Below are 23,801 nucleotides of genomic sequence, written 5' to 3'. Positions count from 1 at the left end.
AGATGGATACCTCTTCTCATGCTCTCTTGAGTGATCGAGTTTTGTTGAAGCTGTTGATTCAAGATTATTTTTAGATATATGCACAGCTAATAAAATTTACATTTGCTTTATGACTGGTATTCTAGCATGTGTAAACGCTTAATCATAAATTCTCTTATATATATTGGTCAGAAACCAGTGATGGTACTATAGGGTTTTCTTTGGGGCAAATATCTCTGTGCTATGCATATGCTGAGATTTCTCTTGAGATTTCATGTACTGTAGATAACAAATGAAATGGTCTGAAATTTTTACATTGTTCTTTGCTGATGTAGGAGCCTGTTATTGTGCCTGTATTGTGTTCTTGTGCATACAGTTTCAACATATTTTCTTTTCTGAAATCTCAAATCAGAAAAAGCTGTAGACAAAATGAGACCCTGGGCAGAAATTGCAGTGAGAATGTACAGTATATGCAGCAACCTTGTACTACTGGGTGTCTCAACACAACAAGTGACCTAAAGCAAATATAAAATGTATGGTCTAAAAATTGCATTATCAGTTGTGGCAACTTATAGGTTGAAGTTAAAGAGGACCTGTAATGCAACCCTCCAAACCCACCATTTCCCCCCTCTGTAGAGAAGGCACTCTCCAGTACCCAAAACTACTACTGAGATAACCAAAGATTAAAAAAATGTCTGAAAATATTGAGTTACCTTGAAAGTGTATTCTTGTACACTTATAAGACACTCAAGTCAGTCTAGTGGCCACACTACAACAAGCATCCCATTGAATTTAGTACATTAAAGCATGCTGCACAGCCTACTCCTGGTGTCTGGATAGGGGTACTCCTTACACCATAACAGGAGGACACCTGTCTCCTGTCTCCTGTCTAGGGCCCCTGGTTGAGACCTCATGTCTCCAATATGGGAGCCCTGAGCTATCATCAGGCTTGAGTATATAACAGCATCCAGTAAAATCCAGACACAGGAATAAAGGTTCTGTCCCACCCAAGACACTTTGGAACCTTCAAACTCCAGGCCTCAATCCAGGTTTAGAAGCCAGACAAAGTCAAAAACACAGCTTTCTCTGCTCAGAAAGATAACCTGGAAATTTACATTAACTTAATTCTGTGTCATTTTCTCCTACATTTTCCCTGTGGCAGAGCCTCGCACTGTTACTATACGTGTGTATATATATATATATATATATATATATATATATATATATATATACACACACTATATTGGCAAATTGGGACACCCCTCCAAATCATTAGATCCAGGTGTTCCAATTACCTCCATGACCACAGGAGTATAAAATCAATCAAAATAAAGCTACAGAATGCATGTGCTCCTGTGTTGGACAGTGGAGTGAGTATTTTACTATTTATAAATAAATCTAATTTTTAAAGGTAATGCACTAGGCCTGTGCGCTTTCTTTTTGTTTCTTATATACAGTATAAAATCAAGCACCTAGGCATGCACACTGCGTCTACAAACATTTGTGAAAGAATGTGTCACTCCCAGGAGCTCAGTGAATTCAAGTGTGTTGCTACATCCAAGCCTTACATCTGCAAATGCAATGCAAAGCATCGGATGCAGTGGTGTAAAGCATGCCGCCACTAGACTCTAGAGCAGTGGAGATGTGTTCTCTGGAGTGACAAATCATGCTTCTCTTTCTGACAATCCGATGGATGTGTGTGGGTTTGGCGGTTGCCAAGAGAACGGTACTTGCCTGACTGCATTGTGCCAAGTGTAAAATTTGGTGGAGGGGGGATTATGGTGTGGGGTTGTTTTTCAGGGGTTGGGCTTGGCCCCTTAGTTCCAATTATGTGAACTCTTAAGGTGTCAGCATACCAAGACATTTTGGACAATTTCATGCTCCCAACTTTGTGGGAACAGTGTGGGGATGAGGAAAAAAGTAATATCCTCCTGCGCTTAAATGGGGAAAAAACACTAACAAGAAGCTGCTGTCAACTAACCTGACTTCAATAGGTACAATGCAATGATTCAAAGAAATGGTGACTCGCTAGCAATATATCACAAATATGAATAGATATAAATGAGCATGCATACAGCAAAATCATAAAATACGTGAAATAAAGTGACAATTCAATGTGCTGATCCAATCGGATCAACTAAAGTGCTGTTGACAGTGAACAGGTAAACATGTACTAATACAAGTGAATCCTTTTCTGAAATGGGAAAAAAACAACAAACATGGGGGACTGATAATATATAATCAAGTGACCCCTCTGGGGGTGAAGACACAGCAAAAGTGACCAATAAAATAATATAATAATATAATCACTCTCAAAGATTAATAATCGATGCACATGTGAACATAAAAATGTCCAGAAAGCACTGTATATCAATCACACAAGTGCTTGTAATCAGTGTGGATTTCCAAAATGCAGAATGGCCGCAGCTCAACAACTATGTGCCCGTGGTAGGGGATCTTCAAACCGGGTGATATGAATCCTAAATGGCAGAAATGCCCCCTCACCTCCAAGAAGTGACCACAAGGGCCAGCTCGTCCAGAACAAGATGTTGCATGGGATCCTCTGTCACTAGTAATCTCAGGTCACACTCCCACAGAGCCATACCATCAAAGATATAAGCACAAAACATCCTCCATCATGTAAAACCATTTATTAATCATTAAATAGTAAATAAAATTGCCCACTCACATGTAAATAAGGATAAAAATGCCTTGCCACCACTTAGTATGGGTGTACTGCATGGATCTTAAGATAGAGCCCAAAATGGCGTCCAACCGGAAGTGCGTCTCTGGAACTGACGTACCGACACGTTGCGTCACAACCACGTGACTTCCTCAGGGTATACCTGAGTTTGGGGATGGCCCTTTCCTGTTCCAACATGACTGCACACCAGTGCACAAAGCAAGGTCCATAAAGACATGGATGAGCGCACTTGGATTGTAGGAACTTGACTGGCCTGCACAGAGTCCTGACCTCAACTCGATAAAGCACCTTTGAGATGAATTAGAGTGGAGACTGTGAGCCAGGCCTTCTCGTCTGACATCAGTGCCTAACCTCACAAATGCGTTTCTGGAATAATGGTCAAACATTCCCATAGACACACTCCTAAACCTTGTGGACAGCCTTCCCAGAAGATTTGAAGTTGTTATAGCCACAAAGGGTGGGCCAACTCAATATTGAACCCTTCGGACTAAGACTAGGATTCCATTAAAGTTCATGTGCATGTAAAGGAAGGTGTCCCAATACTTCTGGCAATAGTGTGTGTGTGTATATATATATATATATTAATATATATATATACTGATAAATTATATGCATACCAGTTCATGATTCAGTCTCACCTGCATAATCAGTTGGGTCATTACTACTTGGTCAAAACTAACCCTAAGCAATTACATTCACAACTTTAGCTCAAAGATGAACCATACCTGAAATGCAAAATGCACAAACAGATGTATTGGATATTAGTTTACATTTCTAAAAGCTTTTCTCATTAACAATCTCTTCTAAAATCCATGACTGTCACTAGGTGCTGAACAGAAGACTGAAGAGGAGAGTTTTACCTTTGTCAGCATTTTTTTTTTAAACTTAAAAGGGTATAGTGTTTTTGATGTTTTTTGACAGAGAAAATAGCCTAGAGGGTTCAAGAACATTCTCATTCTGCTACTGAAACATTGATGCATGCTGGGATTGCTAGTTCTGATTCCTAAAGGGATGTGAATGGTCACATCATGTAGCAAAGTGGCAGACAGATTTGGTGAAGCATTTTACAGCTAGCAAAAGCCAAATGTCCAATTAGTCTTGCTTTTCACTCTAGCTTCAATAAGTTAGGTAAATATTTCCCATTTTCTATAATAGGTCCATTTTAACATAGTGCCAAGTATCTGTTAAACACTTTGGCTTAAAAGAAGAAAAGACTTTGCCAATCTAACATCAGAATGCATTTTAATCATCCTAGCCTAGGATCTAATGATTTCTCTAGGGAGGAGAATTTTTATTCAGATTGGAGCATCTGTTTCTTTTGGGTGTGCTTATATTGCAAGGTTTAGGATGGATTGACTAATTAACATTGTTGAGTTGACTTCAGTCATTGAACATGCGAGACAGACAATGATGTTTGCAAACTGAGAAGCTGATGTAACTGATGAGATTTAAATGAAATGGCAGTGCACCAGACAATTTTCTACTATATGATCAGATTGTAAAATAGTTATTACAAGCATTTTTGCTAGCAGTAGAAGAGGATAATTTCAAGAAATTGTCCTTATCTTTATCAGTTGAGCAAAGGGGTGGTTCACCAAACACTAAAAACCATGTTGTGTTTAGATGTCAGTTGATTCAGCCACCAGTGTCTTGTCTCTCAGGAGCTCTGGCAGTAAGAACTAGGCTCTTGAATTCCCAGGGCTGTTCCCCTGCTGATGTAGTCCAACAAAACCGGGACATACAAAGCAATGAATACATTTAAAATAGACTTTCAGCAGTATTATATCCAAAAGCAAACATTTATTAAATTGCAGCTTATCAATTCTTAGATGTGATGGCTGCATTAGGCCCCATACACATGGGGCAAAAATCAGCTGAAATCAGCCCATACAGTAGATACCAGGCAACATTCGGCCTGTGTCTGAAAGAAGTGGCTTCCGTCGAACGAGAATGCTGGAGAACCAGCAGCCAATCGGCATCCGATCAGTGCTCTCAGCCAATGGCTAACTAGTGTGTTCTGGTGGGGGTGGGGAGGGGCAGTCCCCCCATCAGAACACAATAGCATATCAGGGAGATTACTGTACTCCTCACGAGCTGCTCAGGTAAAAACTTACTGTGTGTACCAAGCTTAAGTTTTCTTTTTTTTTAGCCTTTCTTTCCTTTATTTTCACCTGGTGATCCTGCCAGTAAGTCTGTTGTTTTTCAGATGAACAAGCTGTTTTGCAGATATAGTGGTTAGAGGGATGAGACAAACCATTTACTACTGACAGGGGTACTACTGACAGGTTAAAGTGATATATATAAAGGCAATAAAAAAAGAAATAACAAACATGTCATACTTACATGCACTGTGCAGTGCTTTTCCACAGAGCAGTCCCAATCCTCCCCTTCTCGGAAACCCCACCAGCACTCCTTGCCCCTCCCTTCTGCCAAGTGCCCCCAGAGCAAGCAGCTTGCTATGGGAGCACTGAAGCAGGCTTGCTCCTGAACCGCTGCTCTGTGTATCCATTCTCACATGGAGCCGCGGCTTGGTCCCAACCCCTCTCTCTCTTCATTGACTCACTAGCTGTGATTCCCCGCTCCCCTTAACAGTTTTAGGACCGCCCACAGTACATTTACTGATAGAGGGCGGCCCCTGAGCGCAGGATCATCTATATATACATGATTCTGCATTTCTGGGTAGGGGACGCGCTGCCTACCCGCGCCACTTATCGCGGCCCCGGGTGTAAATCACCGGGTCCCGGCTGGTGATTACCCACTTGCACCCGGTAATTACCAGCGATCACCGTCAGGGAGGAGGGCTGCATTGTTTGACAATCAATATATACCTATTGGGATTTTTTTAACCAAAAACATGTAGCAGAATATATTTTGGCCTAAATTTATGATGAAATTTGAGTTTTGTGGATATTTTTTAAAAAATATCGTTTAAAAAAAAAAAAAAAAATTGTTTTCAAAATGTTTTTTGTTTATAGTGCCAAAAATAAAAAGCGCACAGGTGATCAAACACCACCAAAAGAAAGCTCTATTTTTGTGAAAAAAGGACATAAATTTCATTTATGTACCGCATTGCATGACCGCGCAATTATCAGGTAAACTAGTGCAGCGCTGTATACCAAAAAATGGCATAAATTGCAGTATCTATACCATAGTTTGTAGACGCTATAACTTTCACACAAAACAATCAATATACACTTATTGGGAATTTTTTTTACCAAAAACATGTAGCAGAATACATTTTGGCCTAAATTTATGGCTAACTTTGAGTTTACTATATACAGTATTTTTTATAAAAAAAATATAATTTTTCTTCAAAATTTGTGGTCTTTTCTTGTCTATAGCACGAAAAATAAAAAGCGCACAGATGATCAAATACCACAGAAAGAAAGCTCTATTTGTGTGAAAAAAAGGATGTAAATTTCGTTTGGGTACAGCATTGCATGATCGCGCAATTATCAGTTGAATCAGTGTCAGGGATCCTATCGCTGTGCAGCCGTGCGACGGATCCCCTCGAGCCACGGTGGTGCGAGTGCGCAGGGGCGGGAGCGTGTGGCCGTGCATGCGCAGTAGCGCGGAAAACTCGCGCATGCACAGTAAAGACACACATGTCAGCAGGGCTATTTAAACCTGCTCAATAGTAAAATCAATGCCTTCTGGTCTACAACATTCCTGCACATATTCCTGATCCTGATACCTGTATTCTGATTTACCTGACTAAGAGAGAACTCCGCCTGCACCGACCCCGGCTATCCCTGACCATTCGTTTGCCTGTTCCTTTTGTACTTTATCTGCCCGTTTGATACTGACCCGGCTTGTCTGACCCTGCTACATTAACCTACCTGCACCTGCACCTGGCTTGCATCCTGTCGGCTATCATACTTACCTGCCGCTGCACCCACGGTTCCGCATCTGGCCTACATCCGAGTCACCGCCATACCTGCCTGCTACTGCATCTACGCACCGGTGCCCGGTCCCAATCCGCATCCTGACTGCCGCCATATCTGCTTGCTGCTGCACCTACGTTCCTGCACCCGCACCTGACCTGTGTCCGGATCTCCTGGGTCCCCAGCTACCTGCCGTCAGGTTCAGATTCACACAGCACTCCTGCCACTCCTGGCTCTGCGCCCTTTGTTCCCACTATCAGGGGCTCCGAGCTGGAGTTGTAAGAAGACGCCCTCTCTCCACGTCAGGCTCCCCAACCAGGTACGTGACAATCAGTGCAGCGCTGAATAGCAAAAAGAGGCCTGGTCATTAAGGGGGGTAAATCCTCAGGATGTCAAGTGGTTAAACACGCGGATCTTCATCTAGAGCGCCATATGCAAAGCCTGTCATCATGAAGCCCCAGCATACCCCGTGGAGGCTTGGATATCAGCGTGCATAGCCTGGCAGGAGCATAGAAGGCCTGGCATCATAAAGCCCCAGCCAGGGACGGACTGACAACTCATGGGGCCCCCAGGCAATAGGGGATCATGGGGCCCCTATGTCCTCGCCCACACTCAAAAAAGCCTATAAAAAGGTACCAGGGGCATTTCATGGGGCCCCCTACTGACCCCGGGCTCTCGGGCAGTGCCCGAGTGCTCGAATGGTCAGTCCGCCCCTAGCCCCAGCATACCCTGTAGAGGATTAGATATCAGCGAGCATAGCCCGGTAGGAACACAGACTAATACTGAACATCGGAGTGGTGAGAGCCTTCGGGCACATTACATACGACTGTGTGTTGACTCCTGTGTGCCATTACTTCAAATAAATTCATAGATTCATTGTTTGTGGCTCCACCATAGTGCTAGCAGCATGCTCCATCTATACCCTGCATTAGATAATTAGTTATGCTCTCTGTGTTCATCTGGGCTGTCCACAACATGGAGTGAGATCCTGATATATGGAAATAAGGGCATTGGCTGCATATGGTCATAATTCAGGGCTTGAAAAAGCCACTCGCCCTCTCGCCAAATGCGAGGAGAAATTCTCTAGCGGTGAGCGGCGAGCCGTGATGGATTATTTGCTCACCTAAGCAGCATAAGCCCCCGAGCCGGAGTGAATGGTAAAGCAAGGTGATCACTAGAATCAAGCTAGCTGGACCGGAGACTGCGGTGTACAGGAACTGACGTCACAGGTCCCAAGAGGAAGCGGAAGTCGGCCACCAAAAACCAGGCTGAACAGCAAACTGAACTGATGCGCAGCGGTCCCTGGTCTGGCTAACTAACTGATGCGCAGCGGTCCCTGGTCTGACTAACTTGCTTTTAGTGATCACCTTGCTTTACCATCCACACCGGCTTGGGGGCTTATGCTGCTTAGGTCAGCAGATATTCCATCACGGCCACACATTGGGCTTTTACTGCTGTTATTGACTGACTATATAGTTCTTTTAATGGAATAAATTTATACTCTTTATTGGAGTACATTGTGGGGTCAATACTACCTAAAGCCTAAGTCTTCTTAGCACTGTTCCTTTGGACTCTATTTATCACTTCTTTAGTGTGACATCAGCAGCTGAGGACTAATCGGCTTCCAATAATCTGGGATTTCAGCGCTTGGATCGATTGATGTTAACTTCTATCTTATCGTATCGTGTCTTACAATATAACTTTTTCATATCTTATCTTATGTTATAATATAACTTTTAAAGTATCTTTTCTCATCTTACTTTACAATATACCTTCTATATTATTCATATATCTTATCGTTAAAGCTATTTTTTGCTTTTTTAATCTTATTTTATTTTGTCAGTATATATTTTATTTCTGTATACTCTGTATAATATACTGTATACAGTTTTATATTTTGGACTCTTTATTCTAAAGAAAAATGTAATTTCATAAGCTTTAAGGGGGCGTGGTTGGGGGCAGAGCTGGGGGACGGGCCGGGGGTGGGGTTGGAGGTGGACCTGGGCAAGGTTGGGTGGGACAACTGGTGGAGAGTAAGGTTTGTGTCTGGCTAGTAGGTCTAGACTCGAAATTTTAAGCCCTGACATAATTGATTGATAGATTCACCTTATGGTCAGCTATTTGATCATCGAGTCATACTACACGCTTGTTCAGCCTGCCCTGTCCATTTAGTCACTTACTGTGAACTAACCCTATCCCACACAGGTTGGGGTATCTACTCCTACACTATGTCCCGCTGCAATATGCAATCTATGATCTACATGACAGTGGAGCTTTAAGGACATTGATCCATATATGGACTCTGGTGTACTTGCTTTACGGCATATTTGGTGACCCATTAGGGTCTGGCCACCATCCTTTGGAAGGGGTTAGCCTCATCACTCTTTGAATGGTAGCAGATGGGTCGCTCTGACAATTTTTTTATACTGACTGCCCCTTCCTCAGACTGATGGCCTGTTATGCTACACATACTTCTAGATCCAGTGTATGAATGGCAGTGCATGTGAGTGGGTGAGCGGGGCCCGGGCTTGTTACTCAAGGTGATAACGTTCCAGCCTTATTTTATTGGTGATTGGAGGATTGCAGGTCATCTTGACCAATTTTTTTATAGAATTTTGATCTCAATAAAGCTTAATGGTTTGCTTACACTGCGGTTGGTCCTCCTTTAAAGCCTCTCTAAGGGTGGCTCCTCTTGGTCCTCTATATGTTTGGGGGTTTTTTTTCTACTTTTTTAGACCCATGAAATTTTCAGAGTAAGTGCCATATCTGCAACCAACCAAATTTTCTAGTACACTTTCTTCAAAGTGACATCACAGACTGTCCATGTGGATTTGCAGCCAGCAGGGGAGCCAAAATAAATGTTTTTACAGTCAAACAGAATAACATTATATAAACAGAAATAATTCATTTGTGAACTATTAGGCAATGGGGAAATATTTTCTGAGAGGATGAAATTCATTTGACATGTTCTTGCTGGGAAGCTTCTTTCACCATCCTTTTTAGGGTAATAGAGGTGTCTATGTGAAAAGAGGAGTGTTTCCCCTAATGGTGCTTGTCACAATTTTCTGCACTCTATGCCACCAATTTAAAGAGTGTGTTGCCAGAGGCTCTTCTGTTAGAACATTACTTGCTTTGCTATTAGAATCAAACATTACAGGATATTAAATGCCTTGGAACAAAGACCAGAAAGTTTTTCTTTTAGGGATAGTTCACACCAATGTTTTTTTTCTGTATCCAAAATGCATAGAAAGTAGGTTATACGGTTTTCAATTACATAGTTCATACCAGTACATGCAGTTCAGTGTGTTTCGGTTCCAGAAAAAAAGTAGAATACGCTGCATTTTTCCTGCACAGAACTGTATTGGAATGCTGTAAAATACATAAAAAATGCACCTGAACACACCTACATTCATAAAAAATACACAGGGCCCTAGAAAAAACATCTGGAACACATAGAGAAATGCATCAAAAACACAACAAAATGCATCGAAAACGTGTAAAAAATGCGCATACAAAAACGCGTCAATGTTTTTGAGGTGTGAACTAACTAATGTAAAATCCAACAACAATGATCCTAAGTCATTTGTAAGCCTAGTCTCATTTTTTGAACCTGACCAGTCCATTTGAACATAGGAGTTGATACTTAATCCGTATTTATAATGCGTTAAATACCAATGTGATATTGAACAATCACGACTCTTTGATATTGGAGAATTTGCTCTGAAGTTCTAAAGCTTAAACTTAAAGTTTTAAATCTTATTTACGCTTGTGTATGTCTTGTACTACTGTATGCATTTCTATTTTATTGTATAATAATTGTATATTAAATGATGCTGTCACAGGCAGTTCTATTCATTCAAATGCCAAGTGGCTATAATATGGTGAGCTATTGGCAGTTTATATCCTTAAAGTGGTAGTGAAGTCTTATAAAAAAAAAAGTACCTCCCCTCCCCTTCAAGTTAATGGCATAATGTGCTATATATGCACCACTTTATAATGAAATTTCTAGCTTATAAGAAAGCAGAGACTGCTGTAGGTGATATTTAACCTCCCTAGCGGTATTCCCGAGTGTAGCTCGAAGTAAAATGTCAGTGCCAAAAGTGGTAAACCCGAGCTACACTTGTGCTTACCATGCGGCGCTGCATAGGGAGTCCCTGCAGAGCTTACCTTGTCCTTCACTCCCGCGATGTGTCCCCTGCAGCATTCCCGGCCATCTCCTCCGGCCGATGCCGACATCCGGCTTCTGTGTTCCGGTCCCTGTGACGTCGGGATGTACGGGTGCCACCGCCGGCGGGAAATTTGCTGTTTCAACCCATTTCACATACATTTTGTCCCTAGTGCTTTGTCCTGTGCCCTGCCTGCATTTTGTCTGTTCTTTCTGCCTGGAAACTGAGAAAAGTCCATGGCGTCCAAAAAGTGTCCCTTTAGGTCAAAAGCGGTTTTAGATCAGCTAGAGAACAGAGATAGTAAATCAGAACCACTTGCAGAATTGAGTGATAATGATTCGTGGGGAAATTCGTCATCAGACACTGAAAACGATTTTGCGACTTTACTCAGCAATGTGCGAACTTGGCGCTCTATTTCAAATTTCAATGTTTTTGGTTTGATTATATTATTGAATTAAATGTATTATTATTATATTATTATTTTTTATGATTATTTATTAAATTATAATTTATGATTTCGTGTTTCAAATTTTATCATACCCGGGATGTTTACTAGACTCTTGTTCGGACAGATTTCAGTGAGTTATTCCTAAAAATTACAGCCTACAATAAAAAAACTACATATTTCCATGCAAAATAATGGTACCGCTTTCAGCACCAAAAATCTGAAATAATCAGACCGCTAGGGAGGTTAAGTGAAATAATTTGCCTATTTAATAGTTAAAACATGTATATCAACCCTAAGCATATAGAATCTGTATGTGTTTTCTGTGATGAGTTTCTCTTGCTGATCCAGCCCCCCCCTACGAAATAAAGATATTGGTAGGTTAGTAGATTTCTATTTAAACTAACTCCATAGTAGGTTTGCATGACTGTGTGAAGAGAATGATATTATTAACTCCACAGCAGTAGTAAATGGTGAAAATGTCAGTACTATATAAAGACAGGAAATAAAATCCATAATAATAGCTATCTTTTCATTGAAATCTACAGGTTGAATTTAAATCTGTTCCTGCAGGTGGGTTATCGTACTATTTCTGGAAAATATCCAACAGCTTTTATTGAAAATAATTGTTCTCAACTGATAAATTGTCCCAGCTTTGAAGATTCGGATCACTTTAGTATGCTTCCAACACCCTAAGGTAGAAACATCTGTTCAGGTGCAAATAACACTTTGCATATATTAAAACACAACGGAAATAGCTTTTCCTTTTAGTTAGAATCTTAGTGCTCTCCAAACTACATACTTTGCAAATAAACTTACAGAGTGCCCCCAAAGGGCTGTGCAAATATTGAGTTTATTAAGCCTAGGTTCATACTGTATTTATGTGGGTCCAGCAATGTGTGCAAATCTTTAGCAGACACACGGGATTGTCATCAATTCTTAATGACCCTCATCCATTTGAAAACTCAAGCTCGTTTTTGAGTGCATGAAACCATGCGGTTCTGTGCAGCTACCCTGCGGGTGCATTTTTAGAGAGGGTCGGGGACTTTTAACCTGCATTTCCTGCAGGTACAGCATCCCAATCATATGAATGGGCTGCTCTGCCCATACAACTACAACAGGTGAGACCCGCAGAATAGAACCTAGTCTAATGTTGCAGCAATAGACTCATGTCCCATGCTGAGCCCTTTGATAGATGCTGAGCATTACATCCTGTTATGTAGACAGGGGCATGCCCAAGCTCTTGTTGGGAATAGGACACTCTGTAAAAGGTTGCAGGGTTGCAAGGAGCAATGATGATGTGCAGTTTAGAGTGGCTGTAATGGATTCCAAAATTTAGGGCAAAGGAAAGCCAATTACGCTTTGAAGGCAATCTATACTGTGTTGAATAATTAAAGTGATTCTAAAAGCTTAATAAAAAAAAAAAAACCTGTCTTTACTTACCTGCTGTGTGCAGTGGTTTTGCACAGAGCAGCCATAATCCTCCTCTGCTTGGGTCCCCCGTCGGCACTTCTAGCCCCTCCCTCCTGTCGGGTGCCCCAACAGCAAGCAGCTTGTTATGAGGACACACGGACATGCGCACTCCCCAGCTGCTGCTCCATGTGTCCATTGACACACAGAGCGTTGCCCCGCCCAATCTCTCTTCTTATTGGCTGTGATTGACAGCAGTGGGAGCCAATAGCTCCCGCTGCTCTCTCAGCCAATGAGAGGAGGGAGTCCCGAGATATCTGAGAATCTAGTGCACATCACTGGATCAAGAGAGGGCTTAGATGAGTATTGGGGGGCTGCTGCACACAGAATGCATGAAGGTAAAAAACCTTCAGCCTTTACAACCACTTTAGGCTTAAGACAACCAGGCCAGAGCTGACATCATGGGGAGGCTTTGAAAGACATTTCCTCATGTCAGAGCTTCCAGCAAGAACAATAGTGAGTAACACAGTTGTGACATCACCTAGCACGTTGGCAGGTGCAGGCAGTGACATCACTGGGCTCATTCACTTACATTTCTGGTAATCCCCAGACATGTAAGCAAACTAGCGATTGTTAAAAAAAAATGGCTTTGGGATTCCGTCATAATTCAAACCAGACCTTTAGGATCTGGTATAGATTTTAAGGGGAAGCCTAATGCAAAAATCCAAAAAGACCAAGCCATTCACAAGAAAAAATGTAAACACACACACACAAGCAAACACAGTAAAGAAACACACACACACACTTCTGCAATGTGTGAAAAAATCAAGTGACGTGGCGATGAAGAGATGTCATAAGCACAAGCCAGAATCAGAAGTTTGGGATCCATCATCAAGTATTCTGTTTGCACAATTTGCAGTTTCTGATATAATGTGAGCATTGCTGTAATGAATAAATAGGTGGTTTTATGAAATGACTGCATTATGGGTCTTGCTTTCCTTCTTGCATGACTATTAAAAACTTGAAGATCATGCAATTGGGAGGAGGAAGGAGACGGAGGAGAGAGAGAGTTTGAAATGTTATGTGAACTAACCCTATGAACATAGAAGGGCAGAAAGTTTGGTATGAGTATACCTGCAAGTGGTTTTGGAGTACAGTAGGGATATTGCACATTGAAGATATTTTATTGATGGTTACACTTATTGTCACTGGTTGTGGATTATGAGAGCATAATGACACAGATTTATGTGATTGCCATTGAAGTATTGCACTATGTAGTTTTTTTTTCAAGAGTTGAGGAGCAGTGTTTGGATGAAGGATGGAGACACGTGGAGCTTTCAGCTATTATTGCATTGCGCGCAGTATCTCACAAGGGTCATACCATCTCGTGAGAATTTATAATTATTATATGAAGGTGGAAGGGTGCATTGCACAGAAGAATTTCACTGAAGTTTGATTTAATAATTTTTGAACTTTATTATATGAATATATTTAATGTTTGAAACTGAATTTTTTTGGAAGGAGGGGTTTTTAGTAAAAAAAAGTGCTTATTTATTCATTATTTATTTGGCTTCCTGTCCGCCCATAGCCAATAGACAGCAGATGAGAAGCAGTGGCAATGTGGGCTAACATACCTGTATGTCAGCCTGCATTGGCGGCTCCTTGGTGGCTCGCAGAACACGCACACGGGAGCCCGGCAATTCGTGTGTCACAACAGGTCACATTACCACTGTGTCCAAGTGATCACTTGTGTTCTACCATGTGATTGCTGTGTCCAATCACAGCAATCATATAGTAAACATTGCAAAGCGAAAGTAAGCATTGGTTCTCTCTTCTCTCACTGGGAAAGCAGAGAGAACCGATGCTGCAGCCTGTGAGTGTACATCAGCCTGCACAAACTATACTGCTAGCCTACCCCAGTGTCCCTGATCACTGCCCCAGTGTAGTCATAATAAATAATGCAGCCAGCTCCTGTCACCTGTCCCAGTGCTCATAATAACACCGCCATACCTCATACCAACATCCTGATTAGAGATGAGCAAATCGAACTCGGCGAAGTGGAATTCGTTTCGAATATTAGGAAAATTTCGATTCGCGACGAATCCGAAAATTAGCAGACTTAGCAGACTTCGGATGCGCGAATCGAAATTTTTCCTAAAATGGCGGCGACATGTGCAGCGACGGAGTGGGGATGTCTAGGAAGGCGCACAGACAAGGCGCGCTGACCCATAATGCATTCATTCATGACATGTGATCGCATTAGCCAATCAGCAGCCAGCCAGCCAGCACTGTGTAATGGTCGATCTATAAATGGCAGCCATTTTAGAATTCTCCATTTGCCTCCAGTCATTCAAGAGAGGCAGAACTGGCTGCATTGAGGGAGAGAGTTAGGGACACAGAAACGTTACTTAGGGCCAGAGAAACGTTACTTAGGGCCACAGAAACGTTACTTAGGGCCACAGAAACGTTACTTAGGGCCACAGAATCGTTACTTAGGGACACAGAAACGTTACTTAGGGACACAGAAACGTTACTTAGGGCCACAGAAACGTTACTTAGGGCCACAGAATCGTTACTTAGGGCCACAGAAACGTTACTTAGGGCCACAGAAACGTTACTTAGGGCCACAGAATCGTTACTTAGGGCCACAGAAACGTTACTTAGGGCCACAGAAACGTTACTTAGGGCCACAGAATCGTTACTTAGGGCCACAGAATCATTACTTAGGGCCACAGAAACGTTACTTAGGGCCACAGAAACGTTACTTAGGTCCACAGAAACGTTACTTAGGGCCACAGAAACGTTACTTAGGGCCACAGAAATGTTACTTAGGGACACAGAATTGTTACTCAGGGACAGACACAGAATTGTTACTGAGGGACACAGAATTGTTACTGAGGGACACAGAATTGTTACTGAGGGACACAGAATTGTTACTGAGGGACAGACACAGAATTGTTACTCAGGGACAGACACTGAATTGTTACTCAGGGACAGACACTGAATTGTTACTCAGGGACAGACACAGAATTGTTACTGAGGGACACAGAATTGTTACTGAGGGACACAGAATTGTTACTGAGGGACACAGAATTGTTACTGAGGGACACAGAATTGTTACTGAGGGACACAGAATTGTTACTGAGGGACAGACACAGAATTGTTACTGAGGGACACAGAATTGTTACTGAGGGACACAGAATTGTTACTGAGGGACAGACACAGAATTGTTACTGAGGGACACAGAATTGTACTCAGGGACAGACACAGAATTGTTACTGAGGGACAGACACAGAATTGTTACTCAGGGACAGACACAGAATTGTTACTCAGGGACAGACACAGAATTGTTACTGAGGGACACAGAACTGTTATTGAGGGACACAGAATTGTTACTGAGGGACACAGAATTGTTACTGAGGGACAGACACAGAATTGTTACTCAGGGACAGACACAGAATTGTTACTGAGGGACACAGAATTGTTACTCAGGGACACAGAATTGTTACTCAGGGACAGACACAGAATTGTTACTGAGGGACACAGAATTGTTACTCAGGGACACAGAATTGTTACTGAGGGACAGACACAGAATTTTTACTGAGGGACACAGAATTGTTACTGAGGGACACAGAATTGTTACTGAGGGACACAGAATTGTTACTCAGGGACACAGAATTGTTACTCAGGGACAGACACAGAATTGTTACTGAGGGACACAGAATTGTTACTCAGGGACAGACACAGAATTGTTTCTGAGGGACACAGAATTGTTTCTGAGGGACACAGAATTGTTACTGAGGGACACAGAATTGTTACTGAGGGACAGACACAGAATTGTTACTGAGGGACACAGAATTGTTACTGAGGGACACAGAATTGTTACTGAGGGACACAGAATTGTTACTCAGGGACACAGAATTGTTACTGAGGGACACAGAATTGTTACTGAGGGACACAGAATTGTTACTCAGGGACACAGAATTGTTACTCAGGGACACAGAATTGTTACCGAGGGACACAGAATTGTTACTCTGGGACAGACACAGAATTGTTACTGAGGGACACAGAATTGTTACTGAGGGACACAGAATTGTTACTCAGGGACAGACACAGAATTGTTACTCAGGGACACAGAATTGTTACTCAGGGACACATAATCGTTGAATTAAAGAGTATGTCAGACAACATGCAGAGGAGTGGCAGAGGAGGCAATGTTTTAGGAGCGAGCAGACGTGGCAGCAGAGGAAGGGGTCGAGGCAGCACTAGTCGCAGCCAGAGGCCATTGCTCCCGGTGTCATCCAGAGGTCGTGTCTCCACCGACAACCCTGCCGTCATCGATTGGTTGGCTCGGTCGTCTTCCTCTTCCCAGGTCACCTCTGACACCTACAGCCAACGGTCCGTGGGTACATCAGACACAACCGTTAGTTGGCATGGCCCGGGAGCAAGCCCACTGAAATCACGTGTCCTCTACCTGCCCCTGTCCTTTGGTGTTCCCTCACCAAGCGAAGTATCGCATGCTGTGGGCTCAGCCCCACTGTACAGTGAGGAAGAGCTAACAGAGGGCGGTCAGGAACGGGGGGAGACATCCGCCTCTTCAGCAGCCAGGCGAAGAAGTAGTGGCGAGGAGAGTGGCTCGGTAGCCGGTCTAGAGACAGGTCTGTCTCCTGACCCACACGCAGCCGAGGGGGCTAGTAGTGAGGCGGAGACCCTAATTGATGATGATGAGGCTGATCGCACTTGGCAGCCTCGTCGTCATCAGGCTATTGCTTCCGCATCATCAGGAGAAGAGGGTGGCAGCTTGGCAGCGAGCAAAACAGTCGGTGGGTTGCCCAGGAGGCAGCAGGGTCGCAGCAGTGTCAGTGGAGGCAAACGGCCACGGAGTAGAGCACCAGCTCCACTGCAGCCTACCACCACGGCCAGTAGTGGTGCCGGTGTGCACGGAGGAAGTAGCAGTCAGCCAGTGAGGAGTATCGGGGGCAAAGTTTCCTACTCGGCGGTGTGGCAATTTTTCGTCAAGCTGCCCGAGGAAGTAAACGTAGCCGTATGTCGACTATGTGGCCAGAAAGTCAAGCGTGGCCAGGGGGCCCATGTTGGGACTACAGCGTTGCGGCAGCATATGCAGCGTCGCCATTTGGTGGCCTGGGAAAACCGTGATAAAGATACGGCGGTTCTGCCTGCCCCAGCCCCCGCTCCATCACCCGCTCCGTTACTTGCTCCTTCACCCGATGTCAATCGCCCTCTATCAGCCAGTCAAGGCTCCAACACCTCTGCTGAGGGGAGTTGTCTCTCGTTGGCATCTTCCGCTCGTTCAGATGCTCCTTCTCCTGCTACTCCTCTTCACGGATTCCATCAGCAGTCTTTCTTGGAATCCGTTTCCAAGAGACAACAGTTTGCGAGGACGCACCCGACGGTGCAAAAGCTGAACGTCCTCCTGTCCAAGTTGCTGGTGCTGCAGTCCCTCCCTTTCCAAGTGGTGGACTCAGCACCTTTCCGAGAAATGATGGCTTGTGCCGCGCCGCGGTGGAGAATGCCAAGCCGTCATTTCTTCGCCAAAAAGGCAGTGCCAGCCCTGCATTCACATGTAGAAGAGATGGTGGGCCAGTCTTTGAGCATGTCGGTCTCTGCCAAAGTGCACGGCAGCGCCGACGTGTGGAGCTGTAACTACGGTCAGGGACAGTACATGTCATTTACGGCCCACTGGGTGAACGTGGTGCCGGCACAGCCGCACCAGCAACTTGGACAGGTCACGCCGCTTTTGCCTCCACGTTTGCACGTCCTTGGTCCACAAAAGATGTCCGCCTCTACCACCTCTTCTTCTGCCGTGTCCTCAGCCGCCACCCCCATGCCACGTCCCATTACCCAACCGGCATATCACATGTGCAGGGCGCAACGGTGTCACGCTGTGCTGCACCTGGTATGCCTTGGCAAACGTAGTCACACAGGGGAGGAACTTCTGAGTGTAATGAACAGAGAAATCGACAGATGGCTGTCTCCGCGCAAACTGAAAATCGGAACCATGTTGACCGTCAACGGAAAGAACATGGTGTCTGCTCTGCGTCAAGGAAGGTTGTGCCATGCGCCATGCATGGCTCACGTGTTCAATCTGGTTGTCAAGCGGTTCCTAAAATCCACCATCCCACTGCAAGACATCCTTAAAATGCCACGTAAACTTTGCATGCATTTCAGCCATTCCTACACCGCAAAGCACACCCTCCTTGAGCTGCAGCGGCAGAACGGAATTCCACAGCATCGCCTGATCTGCGACGTTGCAAAAAGGTGGAATTCAACCCTACACATGTTAGACCGCCTTTACGAACAGTGAAAGGCCATCACCGATTTCCTGATGTTACAAGCGGATAAAGGTACTCCCTGTGTAACTTCGATGTCAGCCATTGGCAGCTCATGCGTGACACCTGCCGCTTGCTCAGGCCCTTTGAGGAGGCCACGCTATTCGTGAGTCGGCAGGACTATGGGATGAACGACGTCATTCCTCTGTTGCACGTCCTGGAACAAATGCTGTTAACAATGGCTGGTCAGGGTGCGGTAGACGTGGCGCACAGATCTCAACGCCACATGACCCCTGTGGGGGCAGGACAGGAAGAAGAGGAGGAGGTAGAGGAGGACATTTGTGCTCAGGAATTATTGAGTGAAATGGGTGGTTTTTCCACTCAGCGGACAGGAGTGGAGGAGCAGGAGCATCTGGTAGAGGAGGAGGAGGAGGAGACAGAGGACCCAGACGCACCGTGGCAGTATGCTGTGGAGATGGAGGCAGGGAGTCCCTCGCATTCCTTGGCACAAATGGCCCATAGCATGCTCGGTTGCTTGCGTAGCGACAGCCGAATAATAACCATCAGACAGAGGGATGACTTTTGGCTGTCCACCTTGTTGGACCCTCGCTACCGTTCAAAAATGGTGGCCTTTTTCACACCTGCTGAGAGGGAGGCCAAAATAACGTACTATAAAAACCACCTATGTAGTCAGTTGGTCTCTGCCTTTGTGCGCCAACGTCCATCCTCAGACACTGTGGGCCCTGTGTGCTCGCGTTCCGCTGCCATGGCAGCAGGTGAGGGGTGGGGTGGTAGGAGCAGTGGCAGCTCCACCAGCAGCGGCTGCCTCAGTCTGCAGTCGATGATGAGTAGCTTTCTTCACCAGCGCAGTGAGGAAACTACTAACCAGCCGCAGCAGCAGCATCAGGTGGACCTAGAGCAGGACCTCAAACAACAGGCTTGGGCCTACTTGGACAGCACCCTGTCAACCGAGGTAGACAATCCCCTTGACTACTGGGCAACGAAACTTGACCTTTGGCCCCAACTAGCTGAATTTGCCCTTGAAAGGCTGTCATGCCCGGCCAGTAGCGTGGCATCGGAGCGCGTGTTTAGTGCGGCAGGAGGTATTGGAACTCCGCGGAGGACACAAATGTCCACCCAAAGTGTGGAGAGACTCACGTTTGTGAAAATGAATCAGGCGTGGATTAGTCTGGATTTCAAACCACCAGTTCCTGACACAACTGACTATATCCGCCATGAATCATGCCCCAAACATGTGCCACTTTCAGGTCTCCTCACACTGCTGGTGTGTTCCATTTTTTGTCATAGGGTGCTGGCAGATTACGGGCCTCCCATTGCTGCTGCCAGGCCCGTAATCTGCCATGGGCCCCCTGTACCGCCTCCTCATGCTGCTGCCAGGTCCAGAGTCTCTCATGGGTCCCTGTACGGCCTCCCATTGCTGCTGTCTCCCATCGCCACACTCTGCCATGTGCCACTTTCAGGTCTCCTCACACTGCTGGTGTGTTCCATTTTTTGTCATAGGGTGCTGGCAGATTACGGGCCTCTCATTGCTGCTGCCAGGCCTGTAATCTGCCATGGGCCCCTGTACCGCCTCCTCATGCTGCTGCCAGGTCCAGAGTCTCTCATGGGTCCCAGTACGGCCTCCCATTGCTGCTGTCATCATCGCCACACTCTGCCATGTGCCACTTTCAGGTCTCCTCACACTGCTGGTGTGTTCCATTTTTTGTCATAGGGTGCTGGCAGATTACGGGCCTCTCATTGCTGCTGCCAGGCCCGTAATCTGCCATGGGCCCCTGTACCGCCTCCTCATGCTGCTGCCAGGTCCAGAGTCTCTCATGGGTCCCTGTACGGCCTCCCATTGCTGCTGTCTCCATCGCCACACTCTGCCATGTGCCACTTTCAGGTCTCCTCACACTGCTGGTGTGTTCCATTTTTTGTCATAGGGTGCTGGCAGATTACGGGCCTCCCATTGCTCCTGCCAGGCCCGTAATCTGCCATGGGCCCCTGTACCGCCTCCTCATGCTGCTGCCAGGTCCACAGTGTCTCATGGGTCCCTGTACGGCCTCCCATTGCTGCTGTCTCCATCGCCACACTCTGCCATGTGCCACTTTCAGGTCTCCTCACACTGCTGGTGTGTTCCATTTTTTGTCATAGGGTGCTGGCAGATTACGGGCCTCCCATTGCTGCTGCCAGGCCCGTAATCTGCCATGGGCCCCCGTACCGCCTCCTCATGCTGCTGCCAGGTCCAGAGTCTCTCATGGGTCCCTGTACGGCCTCCCATTGCTGCTGTCTCCATCGCCACACTCTGCCATGTGCCACTTTCAGGTCTCCTCACACTGCTGGTGTGTTCCATTTTTTGTCATAGGGTGTTGGCAGATTACGGGCCTCCCATTGCTGCTGCCAGGCCCGTAATCTGCCATGGGCCCCTGTACCGCCTCCTCATGCTGCTGCCAGGTCCAGAGTGTCTCATGGGTCCCTGTACGGCCTCCCATTGCTGCTGTCTCCATCGCCACACTCTGCCATGTGCCACTTTCAGGTCTCCTCACACTTCTGGTGTGTTCCATTTTTTGTCATAGGGTGCTGGCAGATTACGGGACTCCCATTGCTGCTGCCAGGCCCGTAATCTGCCATGGGCCCCTGTACCGCCTCCTCATGCTGCTGCCAGGTCCAGAGTCTCTCATGGGTCCCTGTACGGCCTCCCATTGCTGCTGTCTCCATCGCCACACTCTGCCATGTGCCACTTTCAGGTCTCCTCACACTGCTGGTGGGTTCCATTTTTTGTCATAGGGTGCTGGCAGATTACGGGCCTCTCATTGCTGCTGCCAGGCCCGTAATCTGCCATGGGCCCCTGTACCGCCTCCTCATGCTGCTGCCAGGTCCAGAGTCTCTCATGGGTCCCTGTACGGCCTCCCATTGCTGCTGTCTCCATCGCCACACTCTGCCATGTGCCACTTTCAGGTCTCCTCACACTGCTGGTGTGTTACATTTTTTGACATAGGGTGCTGGCAGATTACGGGCCTCCCATTGCTGCTGCCAGGCCCGTAATCTGCCATGGGCCCCAGTACCGCCTCCTCATGCTGCTGCCAGGTCCAGAGTCTCTCATGGGTCCCTGTACGGCCTCCCATTGCTGCTGTCTCCATCGCCACACTCTGCCATGTGCCACTTTCAGGTCTCCTCACACTGCTGGTGTGTTCCATTTTTTGTCATAGGGTGCTGGCAGATTACGGGCCTACCATTGCTGCTGCCAGGCCCGTAATCTGCCATGGGCCCCTGTACCACCTCCTCATGCTGCTGCCAGGTCCACAGTGTCTTATGGGTCCCTGTACGGCCTCCCATTGCTGCTGTCTCCATCGCCACACTCTGCCATGTGCCACTTTCAGGTCTCCTCACACTGCTGGTGGGTTCCATTTTTTGTCATAGGGTGCTGGCAGATTACGGGCCTCCCATTGCTGCTGCCAGGCCCGTAATCTGCCATGGGCCCCCGTACCGCCTCCTCATGCTGCTGCCAGGTCCAGAGTCTCTCATGGGTCCCTGTACGGCCTCCCATTGCTGCTGTCTCCATCGCCACACTCTGCCATGTGCCACTTTCAGGTCTCCTCACACTGCTGGTGGGTTCCATTTTTTGTCATAGGGTGCTGGCAGATTACGGGCCTCCCATTGCTGCTGCCAGGCCCGTAATCTGCCATGGGCCCCCTTACCGCCTCCTCATGCTGCTGCCAGGTCCAGAGTCTCTCATGGGTCCCTGTACGGCCTCCCATTGCTGCTGTCTCCATCGCCACACTCTGCCATGTGCCACTTTCAGGTCTCCTCACACTGCTGGTGTGTTCCATTTTTTGTCATAGGGTGCTGGCAGATTACGGGCCTCCCATTGCTGCTGCCAGGCCCGTAATCTGCATGGGCCCCTGTACCGCCTCCTCATGCTGCTGCCAGGTCCACAGTGTCTCATGGGTCCCTGTACGGCCTCCCATTGCTGCTGTCTCCATCGCCACACTCTGCCATGTGCCACTTTCAGGTCTCCTCACACTGCTGGTGTGTTCCATTTTTTGTCATAGGGTGTTGGCAGATTACGGGCCTCCCATTGCTGCTGCCAGGTCCGTAATCTGCCATGGGCCCCAGTACCGCCTCCTCATGCTGCTGCCAGGTCCAGAGTCTCTCATGGGTCCCTGTACGGCCTCCCATTGCTGCTGTCTCCATCGCCACACTCTGCCATGTGCCACTTTCAGGTCTCCTCACACTGCTGGTGTGTTCCATTTTTTGTCATAGGGTGCTGGCAGATTACGGGCCTCTCATTGCTGCTGCCAGGCCCGTAATCTGCCATGGGCCCCTGTACCGCCTCCTCATGCTGCTGCCAGGTCCAGAGTCTCTCATGGGTCCCTGTACGGCCTCTCATTGCTGCTGTCTCCATCGCCACACTCTGCCATGTGCCACTTTCAGGTCTCCTCACACTGCTGGTGTGTTCCATTTTTTGTCATAGGGTGCTGGCAGATTACGGGCCTCCCATTGCTGCTGCCAGGCCCGTAATCTGCCATGGGCCCCTGTACCGCCTCCTCATGCTGCTGCCAGGTCCAGAGTGTCTCATGGGTCCCTGTACGGCCTCCCATTGCTGCTGTCTCCATCGCCACACTCTGCCATGTGCCACTTTCAGGTCTCCTCACACTGCTGGTGTGTTCCATTTTTTGTCATAGGGTGCTGGCAGATTACGGGCCTCCCATTGCTGCTGCCAGGCCCGTAATCTGCCATGGGCCCCTGTACCGCCTCCTCATGCTGCTGCCAGGTCCAGAGTCTCTCATGGGTCCCTGTACGGCCTCCCATTGCTGCTGTCTCCATCGCCACACTCTGCCATGTGCCACTTTCAGGTCTCCTCACACTGCTGGTGTGTTCCATTTTTTGTCATAGGGTGCTGGCAGATTACGGGCCTCTCAT

The sequence above is a fragment of the Staurois parvus genome, unplaced genomic scaffold (genome assembly GCF_062004578.1).
Source record: "Staurois parvus isolate SC_StPar_1 unplaced genomic scaffold, SC_StPar_1.0 ptg000334l, whole genome shotgun sequence".
NCBI classification, from domain to species: domain Eukaryota; kingdom Metazoa; phylum Chordata; class Amphibia; order Anura; family Ranidae; genus Staurois; species Staurois parvus.
This window is presented reverse-complemented; position numbering follows the sequence as displayed.